General features: G+C 36.8%; 1 long non-coding RNA gene across 1 annotated transcript in view; it reads left to right on the top strand.

Moving 5' to 3' along the window:
- LOC136843772 (uncharacterized) overlaps positions 1-19,434 on the top strand; it is a 129,552-nt gene that overhangs the window by 109,246 nt on the left and 872 nt on the right. The gene's annotated exons all lie outside the window — the stretch shown is intronic.

Genomic DNA, 19,434 nt, shown 5'->3' with positions numbered 1-19,434 from the left:
TGCGGGTAACTTTAACACAGTTCACCCTAATTACTGTACACGAGTCACAGGCTCTAATATTAACTTATATATAATTGAACCAGCACAACAAAGAATGATTACAGCACATTCATACACGGTAGGAAAGGAATTTACTGCATAATGACTGAGTAAGGACAAAACAAATAATAACAAACTTTTGCTATATCTTTTTGTATCTGAAGGAGACAAGACACCGTATTCTTGCGACACTATGTTAAACACAAAGATAGCATCTTATATGAAAGACATGGTGGCAGTAACGTTCGCATGAACACATGGACATCTTCCGTTAAATTTTTGAAGAGGAGAAGGAAGCACTCTCAGTGACTCAACATAAATGTGAGTTACTTTATGCTACTCCTTAAAAGTAACCTTTCATTTGCAGTAATAAAAATGCAGTACCAAATCTCTAAACGTCCTCAGTTGCAAGAAAAGCAACTGAACTTGACTGTAGAATATGGAAGGGTTGACTTCGAACTTTTATATCGTCGTTTAGCACTCGGTGTTGATCGCCCATAGGAACTTACCCATCTACGCTGACCTGCTCCTCTAGTTCAGCTCTCTGTTCCTTTCTAATCCTCTTCAAGAGACACTGCCACTGTTCACCGGCATCCTTTCAAAAGACAATCCTCGGGAGCGAGAGACGAGAATGGCAAATGAGTTATTAAGAAACTCAATAAGAATGTCATTAAGAAGCCCAAAACTTTCTCCAACTGTTACATGTTGATTGGTTCCTTTTCCTCACAAGACATCGAGGGATAAGTCCCACCTATATGTGATGTCCCAAGGGATCCAATCAATCAAACACTCTGGCCTCACAAAAGCCTACACGCCCTTCCTTATGAAAGTGACGCATAGCCATCCTGATTTCCCCAGGCCCTCTTTCACAGTTGCTTGTGTAGGCCTACAGAAAGCAAGCACACAACATGCTCATCGAGGTTCCCGAGTGCTAAGCGGCGGTACAAAAGTTCGAAATCAACCCTTCCACATTCTGCAGTCAAGTTCAGTTGCTGTATGTATGTGTGTGTGTGTGTGTATAATCTCCTGGTCAGTTTTTACTGGATACGTATGTAGTATTTATTAGCCACATTGCCCTCTTAACTTTTCGATTTCTTCGCATTTTGGAAATGCTGTTCACTACGAAGCCTAGGAACAAATGAAGATTAACGAAGCTATACTGATGTCCAACCGAGACTCGATAAGTCTATTCCCACTCATCTGTCGAATTCAGATACATTTATTAGAGTTTCAACATCATAGCCGAGTTGGTATATATATATATATATATAGCCTATATATATGTAATTATACAGACACCATCCTCCTTAAGAACGTTCAACTTATAAACATTCAGAGATACAAACAAACAGGTTTGCAAATTAAAATTGTGTTCGGAGTGCTCCCCTTTGCCACCCATAAGTCCAAATTTTGTTTTGTGCGCCTATTCTGTATACACACAATACTTGTGGTGCCATACAGACAGAGGCACATGGTGCAGCATTGCCCAAGGACGCAGAATATACGATATAATTATAATTTTACAAGTATTGGGGACATATTTCCGAACCATCGTGATAAGTCAGAACAGGGTAAAATAATACATTTAATTCTCTCTTCGTATGTGTGAGAAAAGTACTAAGAATTGTTCGGCATGTTGGATGTTATGATTTTTTTTTTTTAGAGTATATTTTGTTTTATGCTTTGCAAGGAAAGTTGTTGTAGTTAAGGTTCTGCTTAAATGGTTATAAGGTTTTCGTTTATTTAGCTGCATTTACAGTTTTAATTGTAAAAATTAAAATGCTGAAAATAATATCTACTTTAGATGTGTTTTTTATTCTAAAGATTTATATGTGCATTTTTATGTACTTTTGTTGGACCATATTCAAGAGCTTGTAATTTTAATAACTATTATTTTGTGGTCAGTAAACTTCTATCTATCTATCTATCTACAGTGTATTGTGTTGTAGGGTGAAAAAACGTCAGTACTGTATTGATTTTATATCATACTGTACTTAAATAGGAATGAAGAGTACGGTAACCAAATTACAAATAATTCAACATACAAACGGCCGTCCGGAACGTAACTCGTTTGTAAGTAGGGATGTGTCATATATATGTATATATATATATATATATATATATATATATATATATATATATATATATATATATATATATATATATATGTACGTGTGTATATATTATATATTATATATATTATATATATATATTATATACTATATATATATATATATATATATATAATATATATATATATATATATATATATATATATATATATATATATATATATATATATATATATATATATATATATATATATATATATAATATATATAATGTGTGTGTGTCTGGTACCAGACAATTCGGTGCCGGACAATTTGCTACTATTAATATTATTAAAAAGATAGGCACAAACACACAATGTATATATATTGGTTAATTATCAGTGGTAAAAAAAGAAGAGAATTTATATTGCATAGAAAATTTAAACTGTTATTAAAATTCATGTTTAATAAAATAAAATAAATTGACAGAATGAATTTTTGCATTTATTATTGAACACAATACTAAAACAAAAAGACCTTAAAACTTGATCTCATGCGCGATCCCTATCGAAAATTTAGGACTTAGTCTCCCTCCTCTTCCCTCACTGGTCCTATGTACTTATTTTCAAAGTATGACACAAGTGGTTGGGGAATATTGTCGTCATCCACCAGTTGCTCGAACCCGTCAGCAACTTCATCCGGAGGCAGGAAAACAAGTCATAAAAACTTCTTATTTTATACTAATGTGTCATCTTCGTGGTATCGTACTTTAAACCCTTCCTGTCAAATATGTCGATATATATTTTGCCCTAAATGGAACAAACAGCACGACAAATTTGTTCACGGGAAAGTATCTAAAAACGAATTATACGCAGCTTTTTCAAAGTCCATGATTATATTTTCAGGCCCTTCATTATTCACCAAGTATTTAATTTTTCAGAAAAATATGCCATATATTATAATCTTGGGGAACTGAAGTTGTTAATTTGAATATGTAATACATTCAGCTGAAAGAATATAGTAGGGCAACTCTTGAAAGTTCCATCTCCCGCCCAGTTCTCACATCGCCTCAGTCTTCAAGGGCTTCACCGGTTGCAAAAATTAAAATTCGTTTGGGGTCATTTAAGCCACTGTCGAATTGTCAGAACATGGACCCACCATCAAGGCAGAATTACTGTTGTGGTGTGGTATAGAGAAGCCAATATTCGTCTGAGGAGTCGGTGGATGATTGGCTTCAGCAGATCTCCAACGTCTAACATTTCGATTGATATGTGAAACTCTTGGCACTTCAGCCAATGCACACACATTTCATTTTCCAAGTTCTTCAGTTATAATTGAACGAGGGAGAGTTACACTTGAAATTGACTTCTGCTTTATATTTGAGATAACAACCTTTCCATTAACTTCTGCTGCAGTCAGACTGTGATCATGATTTCCAATTGTCTTCGGTTTTTCAAAATGTTCATCTGTATGAACTCGAGCTTTGCACGAGAGATTTTCACAGATTTTTGAACCATCAGCATTTTCTTAAGTTTATGGTAGACGTAGTCTTTGTTATAGACCAATTTCTTTTTTCCCTTTTCCGAATTTACAAACTTGCAAGTGGCCATTCTGTACCTCATGGACTGATAACTGACACTAAAATTCACTCATTTAAAAAAAATAACTGAACACAGTAACAATGCTATACTTTAAAATAAGCCGAAAATGTACAAATGAATAGGTCACCACCACTTGACTTGAGTAGTTTGGTTAAAAGCCTTCCGTTGCTGAATTGTCCGGTACCAAACTGTCCTAGTACTGAATTGTCCGGCACCAAATTATCCGGTACCGATTTGTCCAGTACCGAATTGTCCGGAAACCATGTATACGTGTGTGTATAAAACAAAGGAGGAACCGAAGACCGTATTTCATGTGGTGTTTCTTATAAACGCTACCCCTTTATGTATATTTTAAGTATATACAATATATATAATATGAATAGATAAATAAATATATATATTATATATATAAGATTATATAAAACATTTGCTCCTGCGTGTTTCGAGGTACCTGTGACGTTGTTGTGGCTGATCAGATTTGTTCGCGTTTCGTGAAACAGACCAAAATGCATTGCCTAGGACTTTTTCACACCAGTTTCATCGTATAGGCAGATCTGTATCGTGAGAGACGCTGAACTAACAATAGTTTGACAACGTGTGTCGAGATTTGGCTTCCTGGGAGCTATTCTGGGTGAAGTGAGATATTCGACGTTGCTGTAATTATTAGTAACAGGAATGGAGCATGTTTAGAAGCCTTTGCAATTTTGATGGTCAGTCACTATTCTTAGGTAACGGGAGCTGAGATAAGCGCTTATAAGATTAATAGGAGGTTGATATAGTTGAATCATTTCGCATGTGGGAAGCTTAAAGCTCCAGTCTCACGTCAGCCTGGCTGCTTTCCATGAATGTATAATGCGCCCTCGGTAATGCCTGATGAATGATCTGAGTTGCATCCTTCTCACGTCTCCTCATTTCAGCAGTGGTGGGTCTCTCACTCTAAGAGCTCGACTCGGTCTATGGAACTTCACGAAGCTCTGCTCGAAGATTGAAATCTGAACCAGAAGTTCCTGTCCGTTTCTGATGCACTTGGTAAATCAGTCACTTCTTTGCGTTCTTAACAGCAGTGTTTTTAAACTTGTCTCAGCAAAAACCATCATTGATTTATCAACTAGTGGCTTTACATTATATCTTCTCCCCTCTCATAGTTCCTCATTGGACGAGTCGATATCGTACTCGACTAGCACTCTGCTTGGCCCGCGTTCGACTCTCCGGCCAGCCAATGAAGAATTAGAGGAATTTATTTCTGGTGATAGAAATTCATTTCTCGGTATAATGCGGTTCGGATTCTACAATAAGCTGTAGGTCCCGTTGCTAGGTAACCAGTTGGTTCTTAGCCACGTCAAATAAGTCTAATCCTTCGGGCCAGCCCTAGGAGAGCTGTTAATCAGCTCAGTGGTCTGGTTAAACTAAGGTATACTTAACTTCTCCCCTCTCATTTATGTCTGAGATTAGGTCTGCACTGTAAAATACACTGGGGTGAGTGACGCTATACATTTATTTCGTTATGATACTTTTATTTTTGGCTGTTAATTACAGATGTCGTGTTTCAGTACATTCCTAAAACCATCCTTGCATGGTTGTTGGTTGATATTGCAAGTCAGTATTGTCGTCAGCTTTAACGCTATTGACTCAGAGGGAGCGACCATCAAGTTCGGATGAGTTTCTATCTGTTGCTTCTCGTTTCCTGTGTTTTGCCTTGAAGTCTTCCCGTAGTTTTGTAAAGAGAGAGAGAGAGAGAGAGAGAGAGAGAGAGAGAGAGAGAGAGAGATGGTACAAATTTTCCTCCTTTTCATTGTTTTTGTTGTTTACGTTCCTACGTTATTTAAAATATTAGGTTTCTAAGTTTTTGCTTCTTTTGTGTGTTCTGACGTACGACAAGGGTTGTCGAATTCCGTGTTTAGTTGTATAAACAGGCGACTGTTTGCACTTGTCAGCACTGCTAATGAAGAAATGTATGTGGAAGCGCTTTGATAATATCTGATATCTGAAATATAACAAAATCTGTTATTAATGCCATAAGTTATGACGAACAGAATGACCAATTACGATCAAAATCACCATCTATCTCTCTTATCTATCTATCTATGTATACAGTATATGTTTGTGTGTGTGCGTGTATCTGTATGTAGAATCTGCTGGTCATTTTTTACTTGATACGTATATAATCTTAATATCCACAATGCCCTCTTAACTTCTCGAATTCTGCACACTTTAAAAATACTTTTGTCATTACAAAGCTTTAAGAAGACATTGTGGTTATTGAAATATATATATTGCATGTATGTATATAAGCACATTAGCATATGGGCACGTGGTTAACCAAAGCAGTTTTACTGAGATTTTGTTGGTCTTCTTGGAAATCGAAATTTCATTTTTATTCAGTAACGCAAAAAAATGTCGTTAACAAGTCATATCTTGTTATGATTCACTAAACCATAAAACGAATAACAACACTTTTGTTATATTGTTCACTGAACAATAAAACTCGGGAACTCGGGAACAATCGGTGAAGTCATATTGTAATAACTTTAAGAGATCTATTCCCCTTTTTTCCACACTGTGTAAAAAATCAGTACTTAATATGCTCACTCAGGACTGCCTGAGTTTTTTGCCATTCTAAAGCACAAGTTGGAAAATAACATTTTACCATGGGAATTGCGCAGCGTGTTACTCTAGCCTCTTAAGTTAAGAGATAAGTACGTAAGAGTCGCAGGTATAATGTAGAACAAATGAAAATGTGTAGCAGATTTCGTCAAATGTCATTGCGTAGTTATTTTTATAGTTATACGCTATAAGCAAATGCTTTTGGCGATTTCTGCTCGCATCTATGGTTTGCATATATACATGTGTAATATATATATATATATATATATATATATATAGATTAAATATATGTGTGTATATATATATATATATATATATATATATATATATATATATATATATATATATATATATATATATATATATATATATAGAGAGAGAGAGAGAGAGAGAGAGAGAGAGAGAGAGAGAGAGAGAGGGAGAGAGAGAGAGAGAATGTGTGTGTGTGTGTACTGAATGCTTTGTTGCGAAAAACAATTCTGTCTCTTGGGTTCGCTTAAGTTTTGAGTTTTGTTTTGCCATTTGGAAAGTGGTTGTGGTCCATGTCTAGAAAGTAAACCGGGACCAAAATAAAAGTTCTTGAGTTGTGAGTTTGAATGTTGTTGAAATGTGATTGCAATGAGAGAGTCTGGTACAAAAATAAGGGTTGAGAGAAATAAAAATAATGACAAAATTTTAGCTCTCCTGATTGGCTGCGACTTCGTGGACTTTGTGTGATGCCTAAGGAACCACTACCATTGGGAATGGTTACTTCTAGGAAATAACTTTGATAAGTATAACTGAGAAAGAGAGTGGGTGTGAGAGTAAGTTGCAGGATGTATATAGCTTATTATTTGAGAATATAATAAAAATTTGGCTTGTATAAATGACAGATTGTTATGTAAATAAATATGCAACATACTTGTATGTGTGTATATATAAATATAAATATATATATATATATATATATATATATATATATGAGTATATATATATATATATATATATATATATATATATATATATATATATATATATATATATATATATATATAGAATTAACTGGATATTTTTACGTGTGCATGTAAGTAATTGTAGTAACCACAATGCCCTCTTAACTACTCTAGTTCTTCTCACTCTTAGGATACGCTTGTCGCTACAAAATCTTAGATCCAAATGCAAGACAATGAAGTAATTCTGATGTCCGTATTAGAATTGGAACCCGCATAAATGATACCCTGGATGCGGGTTCGAATCCTGCTTCAGACAACGGAATTACTTTATATGCTTGCTTTGGGATTTAAGGCTGTGCAGTGACGAACGTACCCAAAAAGTTTGAAGAATTCGAGAAGTTAAGAGGGCATTATTACACACACACACACACACACACACACACACACACACACACACACACACATATATATATATATATATATATATATATATATATATATATATATATATATATATATATATATATATATATATATATATTAAAAACAAAAGCCAGATGAAGAGTGGGCAAAAAGATGAACGGACGGAGATTAGGGAAGATGAGTGTGTTATCATAGGAACCCCAGAAATTGTAGGCTAGGATAAGTACTCAGGAGAGAAGAATGCAAGTGGTTAGAGTTCTATCGAGATGACGGCCTTCGTGAGAGAGGAGAAATGCATCTGTAGACCATTTCCTTCCTTGTGTTGGTAGAAAGAAAACTTGAGATGAAGAGAAAAAAGTAATAGAAGTTTGGAAAGTAGGAGATAAATAAAAATGAATTCAAGAAAACTTGAGGCAAAAGGAATTCTTTCAATGTATGTGTGTTCCTGAGGATTGATTGATTGATGAAATGTTACATCAAATTAGAAGTGAATATAGACAAGAGGATGCATTGATAAAAGACTTTAATCTGTGAAGTCATGGACGGAGTATTTTTGAGGTTTTAAGGAATGCATTCATGACGGGTGCAAGAGTTATAATGGAATAGATGTTAATAAGAGGCTGGCAGTGAGAATTACGTTGTAATATGGAAGGCTGTAGAAAATTTCGAGAATGAAAATGTACTCTGAGAAGGTGTGATTAACAATAAGGTGTTTTGTGAAAGTGGCACAGCATTATCCGTTACGTACGTAATCAGGTTACTTCTTGTGATCCCATCAACGCTTTCAATGCAAGATAATCAGTTTTGTATATTCTTTTCATCCTGCCATGACTCTTTGTGTTGTATTTCCCCGCCGCTTCATTTGGACAGATTCGATTTCGTTAAGCTTGTAGACATTATTCATTTTTTGTGATTATCAACTAATACATTTTGTATTCCGTTTTTATCTCAGACTTGCTTTGATTTTAATGAATATAATGAAAAGGCGAAGCAGATACCGCTGAGGCTCCTTCGACTAGAACACTTACCTTATCGTATAAAAGCACCTTCGGAATGAGGACCGTGTTATCATGGCCAGTGACTTCTAGTTTAGGTTAACGAGTAGGCAAGAAATATTTTATAAAGTTTGTCGACTTTTTTCCCGACAGCTGACGAGTTTACTGACTTGAATGTAGTCAGTTAAGCCCACTTCACTAGGATAAAACTTCATGGGGGCAGTGCTGCACTACAGGCAATACTTAAGGTACTTTGCAGCTTCTCTTCATCCCCTAGCTGCAACCCCTTCCAATCCTTTTACTGTACTTCCTTTCATATTCTCTTTCTTCTATCTTACTTTCACTTTCCACTCACTGCTAACAATTGTTTCCTATTGCAACTGCTTCGAGGTTTTCCTCTTGTTGCACCTTTAAAAGCTTTTTACTTTCAGTTTCCCTTTCAGCACTGAACGGGATCATAGGTCCCAGCGCTTAGCATTTTGCCTAAAGTCTACATTCTATCCCATTCAGGACGGTGAAGATTTCTCTTGGATATTGAAAAAAATTCTTACTTGGTGAACAAAGAATCAACGACACTAAAACGAAGTGCATTTAATTGGGTGACCTTAGTATGAATGCATGAATTTCTGCAGTGTGAGGAGTTTATTGGGGAGTAACGTTTCTCCATTGACATATTACCACGTTTTCCTGTTTGCCCGCTAGTAATGGGTATATACTAGCTTATATGAAAACTGCATATATGATAACATTGACCTTGTAAGATGGTATTTGGAATCAATGTCTTCTTTTTTTTTATACATATTTCAGACAACCTCACATAAATACATACAAACAGAACAATGGTTATGCCACGTTCATACTTAACGACTGAATCGTAGCATTTTGCATTTTATATACAGTATATATATATATATATATATATATATATATATATATATATATATATATATATATATATATATATATATATATATATATATACATATATATACTGTATATAAAATGCAAAGGGGGTGCTACGATTTAGCTGGTAAAGTATAAACGTGGCATAAACATTGTTCTGTTTCCTGGAGTCACCCTCTGTCAGGGTAAACAACTTGATGTTTAAAAAAAATATATTCGCGCAAGGAGTTTGTGTGTGTGTGTATACATGTATAGAATTATTATGCACATACAGATGATACGTTATTATAAGGATAGTAAAAGCCACTACACATTTATACTTTGATATCTGCTTCCGGTCTCATTTTATAGTACATTAGACTTCTAAGATGTGTTGCAAGTTTGTAAGCGGTACTTGATCTATGACTGTTATCTATTTGGCAGTAAAACAACGATGTGTTAACCTTTACCTTTATGTATCAAGTGTGTCGCCGGTTATGTACATTATATATTTGCGTAAACGAGTCAGTGTAATTAATCTTTAGAGGTCCAGTGAGTATGGTAATTATGTGTTTAAAAATGTTGCGAACTAAATTTAGGTGGCAAGACTTTATTAACACAGCTGTCAACTTCATATCACGCTGAACCATTTGTTATCACATTCCAGAGAGAGAGAGAGAGAGAGAGAGAGAGAGAGAGAGAGAGAGAGAGAGAGAGAGAGAGAGTATGTTTATTTAGGGCGTGTTAACAGTTGTGTTCCAGGATATTACGTAGCATGAAATGTCGAAGAAGAAGAAAATCAGTTGTGCGTCGCTGTGAGTGACAAGCCGTGAAGGCGTCACAGATAACACATTGGCATACTTACACAGGCTCAAGTTGCTGACATACGAACGATTGGGAAGACCAATACAGACAAACCACTAAAGATATACGAACGAACACGCACGTATAGGAGCGCACTAGTACGCTTCACAAGAAATAATCAAGGAGGCTTGCTCGATATGCGTAAAACTTGTTCCCAAATCGATTTAAAATTTTTAAATAAAAACCAAAGAAGCTACTTTTTTTTATCTTCTATATCCATCTCATGGGCATGCTTTATCTTATTTTTTGGTGTTGTTTTTATATCGCTGAATATGATTCGCCCAAAAATCTATATATCCTGAATATATCTTACTGACCTTTATTCAGTTTCACTGTCATGATATGTATTTGAGGATCGGGAATATCCATCACAGAAAATCTAAAAGAAGTGGATCTACCTCTGTTACACTGTCATTTAGGAATAGTTTTTCTGGGCAGCTGGTTTGCTGCATTAGTAATATATCCCCCATAAGGAGATAACGTTAATTTGCATACAATTAATAGAATTTAGATAGAAAAAATATTTGTAACGTTAATTTGCATACAATTAATAGAATTTAGATAGAAAAAATATTTGTGCAAGTACACACCCACGTGTTCACACACGCGCGCCTCGCATATATATATATATATATATATATATATATATATATATATATATATATATATATATATATATATATATATATATATATATATATAACTTCTAATTATGGTATAGCAATACGAAGTAAAGTTTATGAGTCCAAGACCACAAGGAAATTGTAGCAGCTGATTGCAAGAGCTTTTGTTTCTGCTCTAAGGCCTTTGCAGCCAAACTATGTACAATGGAACATCAATTTAAACCTCATTGTACACAAGATGGTCGAAGGAGATTTAAAAGAGAAACTGAAGAATCTCAGAGGACCGTGTTAATACTGTCCTTTGAGAGCAGTAGCTTCGTTACCAGTTGTTTTGAAAATACTCTGTAGAACAGATGAGAGCCATCCGTTAACACATTGTTAAGGAATGAACAAGCTGACCAGGATAGGAAGACGATGCTGTGATCAAGTGTTCATAGCTGGACATGCAGTGCTGCAAGCCGATGGAATAAAAACGCCACTTACGTGTTTTGTAGGTTTTGAAAAAATAACGTTTGATAGCGTCAAGTAATGAATTAGGGAAGATAATGAAATTTTATACGATTCCTCAAAGGCTTCTAGGTTTGTAAAAGTTGCTCAACGGCAATCTTCGTAAAGTCATGGTTGGTGAGAAGAAGTTAGGAAAAGTCCGATTCAGAGTGGGATTCAGTCATCTTTGTGTTCTCTCTTTGTCATAGATTTTCTAATGTTAGGATTTGTAACCGAAATAAATGAGGATATTAACTGGAAAAAAATATGTTTCTCGGTACTGGCCTTTAATGACAACGTTATACTGATGTGCAGAAGTTCTGTGGAAATGTAACTGATAATAGATTGCTCGGTCATATAGGGAAGTAGAGTAGGGCTTATTGATGACTGATCAAAACCTAGATAATCAGTATGAGAAGTATAAACCCCAAGAAGCGACAGGAGTGGTTGTGAAGCTTAGGTATGCCAGTACTACTGCCTCAAAAAAAAAAAAATCGTTAGGACAAAGACGAAAGGATGTCCAAAACAAGACAGGCAATTGTTTTGATCAAGCCACTGAGGAGCATTATACTTTCTGCACAGACTCGAGAATTTTGAAAAATACGATTAGACCTCTATTGACATATGAACACTAGTCATGATACAGATCTTTTGTGATGGAAAGGAATTTTGTATAATTTGAAAAATGAGGTCTTGAGAATGTTATAAAGAATTAAGTGACAGGACAAACTAATGAGGTTTACTGCGGGTGGAACCCATACATCACTGTTCTCAGTGAGGAAGTAGATGAATGTCGGGATGACCTGGGGGAACTGGACCAGAACAGACATTTGTGGCGAGAATTCATTGAGGCAATAGGCAACTCCTGTGATGCTGCATGAATTGCCGGTTGACTGATGAATCAAAATTGCTTATATTTTATGATGTATTCCTTCCTTAGACCAAAGTCTTCTTTCAGTCAGGACCCTCATTCTTATCGTACTGGTAATTGCTCATCCCCTTTAATGGAGCTTCGGAAAATATCCTGTTTTCCCTTTCATATCTATAAGGAGTTTTACTAAGTGATGATTTATTAGTTAACTTTCATACTAATGATTTTACTTGGCCTTACTATAAACTCATTTTAGTTTTCACTAAAAGTTTATTTTTATTTTTTTTTTGTTTATTTTTATTTTTTCTGTAGATGTATCTAATATCTGTTCCCCAGTTTTAGTGGGGTTCCTTGGGGCTCTGTTCTCACCTGCTCTGCTCTGCTCCTCTTGTAGCAGTGACTTATTTAAGATGCCTCTCCATATGCTTGTTTTTATGATGACCAAGTCTTCCATATATCTTCCACATTTTCCTGTGAGCCATCCTCTGTTGCTTACACTCAGTTTCAGATGCATTGTCCGTTCATCCATCAATAAGATAAAAATGCCACGTGGCTAGCACTATGAATATTTCTGATCCATTAAGTGAGTCAAATCAGTTTACTCTTATAAAGTCCCACTTATATCGGTATTTCAGTAAAGGATGGACTAGCATGCAACTTATTTTTACGATCCCAGAGGATTTGTTTCCTTGACTGTAAAGATGGGGAATCTAATATTTCATGAGCAACTGTCTTCCCTTAGGCTGTGTTCACACGATCGAGCTTTGTTTGAGGAACTTTGTCCGACGTGACGTCGGAAGCGGGGAAACAGCGCTGTTTCTCCGCTTCTGAGTTCGCATCGGACAAAGTCCGTCGAACAAAGCTCGATCGTGTGGACGCAGCCTAAGATACCCCAAATACGTCTTTGAAGAAGCTCTTTCAAGAGCAGTTCAGGTCTTTAGTTACCCCAGTGAGAGGCCACGGGAAACGTATATCAAACAAAGGTTCCAAGATCTGTAAAACTGGTTAAGTTCAGCTGTTTGGAAGGATTTGAAGGACATTCACAAAAATTTGTATGTATATATATATTTTTTTTCACACACCTGTACACGTAAGCAACTGTGTGCAACAAACGAATTACCTGTCAACACATTTTTGCACTGAGATAGTGTTTTTATCGTTCCATGGCAAAGTTCATGTGAGTATGCACAGCGCCATTATACTGATTCGATGCCGTGCTAAGATGATTGAGAAATAGCGAGGCATTTCCCAAGGTACTTTCACGCACGAGAGAGCGTCATCGTCGCCCTCACAAAGAACTCTATTGAGCTTTGTTCCCCCACCAGCTCTACAAAACAAGGGGTTGATGGAAAAGCATCTCTCTTCAACGCCTTGCCATTAACATCTTCAAGGTCCTCCTCTTATTACACAGGCGAAATGCTCCCCCCCCCCGACCTCTCTCTCTCTCTCTCTCTCTCTCTCTCTCTCTCTCTCTCCTCGTTACTACCCACCCGGACTCTCCGGCACTGAGTCATGCTTTACACTTACAGCACCCTTCTCCCTCCCCCATCTCCCCCCACCTCTTCAATTTAAGTTTGTTAGGAAGTTTCTTTTGCTTTCCACTTAAGCTTGTTAGCGACTGAAAAGGAAAGTTTCGCCCTGCCCATATATTTCTGCAAGCTAGACGCTCAACGTGAAGGAGAAAAACTGAACGTCCCCTTTTGGTAATGCAGTGCCGGAGAAAAGAAATATCTCTTAAGCTAACATTGCTTCTCTTGAGCATGATGTTTTTCCTAGGGACGAAAATACCACCTTCGAGACTATCAAGTTTTACTGCATGGCTTTCATCTCGATTGTATTTGTTATAACAGTTTTGGTTTACGTGATATTGTATATCAAACACCCGAGGGAAGAGATGAAACACGGTTGTAGATCCTGACTGGTGTCGGCTTTATTGCTAACTGAGCCACCTTCAGAGGACTGATACGAAGTTTATACCAGTCCCTGAAGATGGCTCAGTTAGCAATGAAGCCGATACCGGTCAGGATCTACAACCGTGTTTCAGCTCTTCCCTCGGGTGTTTTATACATAAAATCAAGTATAATAATGATTATGAGCATGATGCGGTATGTGTTTTGAGCACGTCTCTACAGATTCTGCACGTAACCTGACACAGTTCCAGTTCTCTAGACCAGCTGGGGAATTGTCAAAAAAAAAAAAAATTAAAAAGATGAAAAGGGACTGTTTTAGTATTTATTTATCATCAAAGCCCTGGTCTATTTTTAAGGCAGCAAGATGCTACTTTCAATTGATTTTTCCTTAAGTTTGAAAAATTTTCTCAAAAATCGTGGATCTCATTCAAGTACCATCGATATTTTGTTTGAGAGAGTCCAAGTGGAAGGTGGATCAGTGGAACTCTACTGAATGTTCTTTCATCATTATTCGGATTTCTTTTCAAGTAAAATGCTCGAAATTAGAGGTCTAGTATTTGTAAGTCATGAATTATGAAACGATTGCAAAACCCTTGGCTTACTGCTTCTTGCAAGCAAGTCAGTTAGGCTATATATTTTTTAGATTTTTTCTGTATTAAATGTGAGATTGCTCTGCAATTTCGCATGATCTGACGTAGCTGAAGTTACGAAAGTTAAAATGTTGTCATGAATTTAGCGTGATTTTCTCAGTTTAATTGTTATAATGTTATTGTTGCTGTTGCGAATCGATCATTATTCCATGCATAGTGGAGAGTTATATTGAAATAGCTTATATATAATATAATCATTGTTCTTCGGCTTTGATCTCGAATAACGTGGGTAACCTCGACTTTAGAGCACAGACATTTGAAAAGAAATTTATTCGTGATTGGGGAACAAAACTCTCTCAGCGCCAGCTAATGCCGCCCCCGCTCCCGATACTTTCTTAGACAAAATGTAAAATTCTTATGTACTCAAGTTCAAAAAAGGGTAAAATAGAAACTCTGCCTGAACTTTCGCTCCGTCTGTCATATTTTTCTGTAGTTTTAGAGAGTTGAAAATAAATCGTTTATGATATCAGAATAAAAAAACAAACATTCAGTAAAATGGAAAAATCATAACAAAATCTGGGAAAATTCTGATTGTAATTATGGTGCTTAGATACCTCAGGGATTTTTCTCCTAACCAGTCTCTCTCTCTCTCTCTCTCTCTCTCTCTCTCTCTCTCTCTCTCTCTCTCTCTCTCTCTCTCTCTCTGTCACTGAGATCCGAAATCGATCTCAGGTGGTTAAACGTCTTAGGGACCGTTTGCTTTAAGCAAAAAAATCCGCTGTGGAGGCCATACAGCTGGCAACCTCTTACCGAAAAATATTTGCCATCCCTTCGATTCATACATACATACATTCATACATACACACGTGTATATATATACATATATGTATATATATATATATGTATATATAATATATATATATATATATATATATATATATATATATATATATATATATATATATATATATATATATATATAGTGTGTATATTTATATATTATATATATACATCGCTATTTCCTTGACATCGTCAGACGCTGGTACGTATTTGCTGCAGGGTTGACTGCTTGGCAGTTGCCCTGGAGCGACCCAGTGACCTAGCAAAGGTGGCCAGACGCTGCACCACTCACGATCGAGCATGCTTGTCTTACTTTCGATAATGACCGCTATCCGTTGTCTTCTAAGTCAGAACGGGAGTTATATGCCGTGGTGGTACCTCAGCTTTGCCTCATTCATTTGTAAACATGGTGTTTAGATTATCTATGCAAAGTGAATGGTATGATGTATACACTCCGGCTTTCTGATTAATTAAATGCATTTTCGAAAACAACAAAAGCCATTCATTGTCGTACTTGGTTTAATTGGGCCACGAACAATGGAAGTGACGTTGTACGAAAGGTCATCACCGTGGAAACAATGATAGGATTAAATTCATAAAGGGGAAGTTCTGACAGATTGGCGACACTCAAATCAAAACATGGCCGTTCGTTCGCCCGCCCACTTGCCCGAGAGGAAGGAGGACGGACCTCCGCGCCTTCGCCCGCTCTCAGGTCAATCAACTTGCCTGTGTAACGCTGAAATATGGTGCACATGTATTTTGTAATGCTTTTGACTGTACTGCTCACAGTTATAGTGAAAACGGGCAATGCATTTTTCTTGTACCGATTTGTAGCCGCTTAAATGCATTATTTCCTCAAACCAAATGCAAATTCGCATGCAGTGACCTCTCTTCGCTATGCTCTGTTACGTTCTTACATGCATTCTGGGTGTTCTAAAAAAAAAATTCATGTACCTCGGGTTCCTTTCCTTTTATAGTTTTTCTCTGGAGAAATTAAATCATCTTCTAACAGTACTTACTCGTAACCCTCTAAAACGTTGTTTCTCCGTCTTTGTGTGCCACTAGATTTAACCTAAAGCCTTTTTGATTAGCCTAAGAGAACATTAATCGCTAAAAGGAAAACATACTGATGGGCTGTCGCATTCGGACACTTGGATGGCAGCGCTGAATTTGCCCGTTATTTTTAAGTGTTGCAAAAAGTCAGCACGGGCTTAAAGATAACTCCAAGGGTTGCCAAGCACTCAGAATGACTCATTACAAAGTTACCTGTTCACAGGTAAGATTGATGACATCATGGTTCGATCAGTTGAGCCACACGCCTCTGACAACACTCATTGCTAATGCAATCTAGATACCTGTTAAGCCTACAGCTACTACATTTTGTATTTGGGAAGAGTACATGATTACGACATGAGTTGCTCTATTAGCATACCCTGCCGTCTCATATTCAAAGCACGGAATCGTTTCACTAAAGAACTTATCCCTTAAATCCAGGAGGAGCGAAGCCTCGTTACCAGTTTTAATCTTGCAACTGGCGTATCAGCACGACGGAAGCTGTTTTCTGTGCCAGTACAGTAAAACTTGTCAATTGGGCGATTGGGACCCAAGGATTTTGGCCTAAGAATCAACATCCTCTAATTCTGAGGATTTTTGTATTAAATTACAGCCAAAACCTTTACTTTTGAGTCCTGAAATATCAGTCTGAACAGGAGAGGATAGAACATCAAATGGAAAAAATGGCTTTTATATTTGACAATTTAGTATTATAGTAGTAGTAGTAGTGGTAGTAGTAGTAGTAGTACTCTCTCTCTCTCTCTCTAGTCTCTCTCTCTCTCTCTCTCTCTCTCTCTCTCTCTCTCTCTCTCTCATTATTCTTTCGTTCGTTATTCTTTGCCCAAACTCTTTCTCTCTCTCTCCCCCTCCCCCAATATTTCTTGCCTCCATCACCAGTTGTCACAGGAACAAACGCACACAGTACTTAAAGTGTGTGCTACAAGGAGAAATTAATTAACAAAGCTGAAAGCAAAATATTAACTCCTCATAATGATAGTTATCCACATTAAAAGGTTGCAAATTTTGCTAATTGATTCTTGGTCCTTCCTGCCATAAGACTTATTCACTGTAAGGGGGTGTTGTGCCGTCAGCGCACCTCACGCGGCGCACTGTATGCGCAGCGTCCCTTCGGCCCGTAGCTGCAACCATTTTCATTCATTTTCCATTCTTACATCCTTCCACCCTCTCCTAACAATTGTTTTACTGTGCAGCTGCAAGGTTTTCCTCCTGATACACCTTTCAAACTCTTGCACTCAATTTCCCTCTCAGAGCTGAATAACCTTGTAGGTCCCAGTGCTTGGCCTTTGGCCTAAATTTTCTGTTCCATTCCATCCGTAAGACTTATTCCCCCTCACCTTGCACATGTTTCCATGGAGTCCATGCTTTCATCGTACACAACCGCTCTCAGTGTTATCGCATTTTTAAAAGTGAGAGCTCAATATTTGCTCGGAGGAACGTCCTATTTTGATCTAACCCTTGGATTACCTACATTGAATGAAGTTACTAAACCATTACTGAACATGCCACAATTAGTATTAAGACTGATTGCCTCGTAGAAAAGATGATATCCCCTAACAGCAGTGCTTTCAAGCGGCTCTGGGGTAGCTCTCAGTGTTCAGTTTTTCTTGCTAAAAGCTCTTGTGGAATTTGGAATTCTCAAAATGTCACTGTCATACTTGACCAGTACCTTGAACTTCAAGACTGATGAGTATTTTTTGTTTTGGTGACGTCGGTATTTTTTAATTCTGTCAGCTGAAACACTGAAGTGTGTCTAATGTTTCGGCGCAGTCAGTGATGTCTCTATTAGCTGGAATAATCACTCCAGGAACTTAGTGGTATTTACTGTCTTGAGTATGTTGTGATAAGCATCCTGATAAAAGAAAAGGGTTCCTGTGCTGTTATTCACATCACTGGATTCGAAATTTCATGCTCTCGATTTTGTTATCCGTAACCGTCATCAAATGTTTAAAGTTGGCTCATAATCGACAATACAAATAAACAGTCGCCTGTTGATAAAAGGAACTTCGTTACTTCATTCAACGAAAATATTTTCCCATTCATTCCGTAAATTTCTCTGTAATTAAGGGCCATTGTCTGAATTAGGCTGTCAGTTCTCTCTGCAAGTCCCAAGCAACAGAATAATCAACCATCTGTTGTCCTTTCTTTGTCAGGATTTCATTTTCATAAATTGTTGTCTGACTTCTGATGGCGTCTTTGTGTAATTGTAGATAGTGTCACCATTCTTCCTGTTTCTTCTCTCTTTATTATTGTTTCATTACTATATCTCTCGTAATTGGAAACACAGCTCATCATCTTGGCCTGTTAAGCTACATCAGATTTGATTTTGCAAGGTGGCCTTCTTCACTGGTGTCCCCAAGTATTCCTATCTCATACTTCGGGTAGAATTTAGGCAGTGAAGCACATTCATGAACTATATATATGTGAGTCCTTGAGTTATAGAGACTGTCTGGAAAGTCATGTTTCCATATATCCGTAGCCTGAGTTCAGTTGTTATTCATGTGTCTTTTGTGGTTTTTCCCTCTTATGAACATGCCGTTTTCATTACTTCTGCTTTTGGCTGCCACTTTTGTCTTCTATACTCAACAGCCATTTGCATGGTGAATCTGTCAGGAATCCGTTGTTTATACAGATAGAAGAGGCATAGATTCA

Source organism: Macrobrachium rosenbergii, chromosome 12 (genome assembly GCF_040412425.1).
Source record: "Macrobrachium rosenbergii isolate ZJJX-2024 chromosome 12, ASM4041242v1, whole genome shotgun sequence".
In the NCBI taxonomy this organism is placed as follows: Eukaryota; Metazoa; Arthropoda; class Malacostraca; order Decapoda; family Palaemonidae; genus Macrobrachium; species Macrobrachium rosenbergii.
This window is presented reverse-complemented; position numbering and strand designations above follow the sequence as displayed.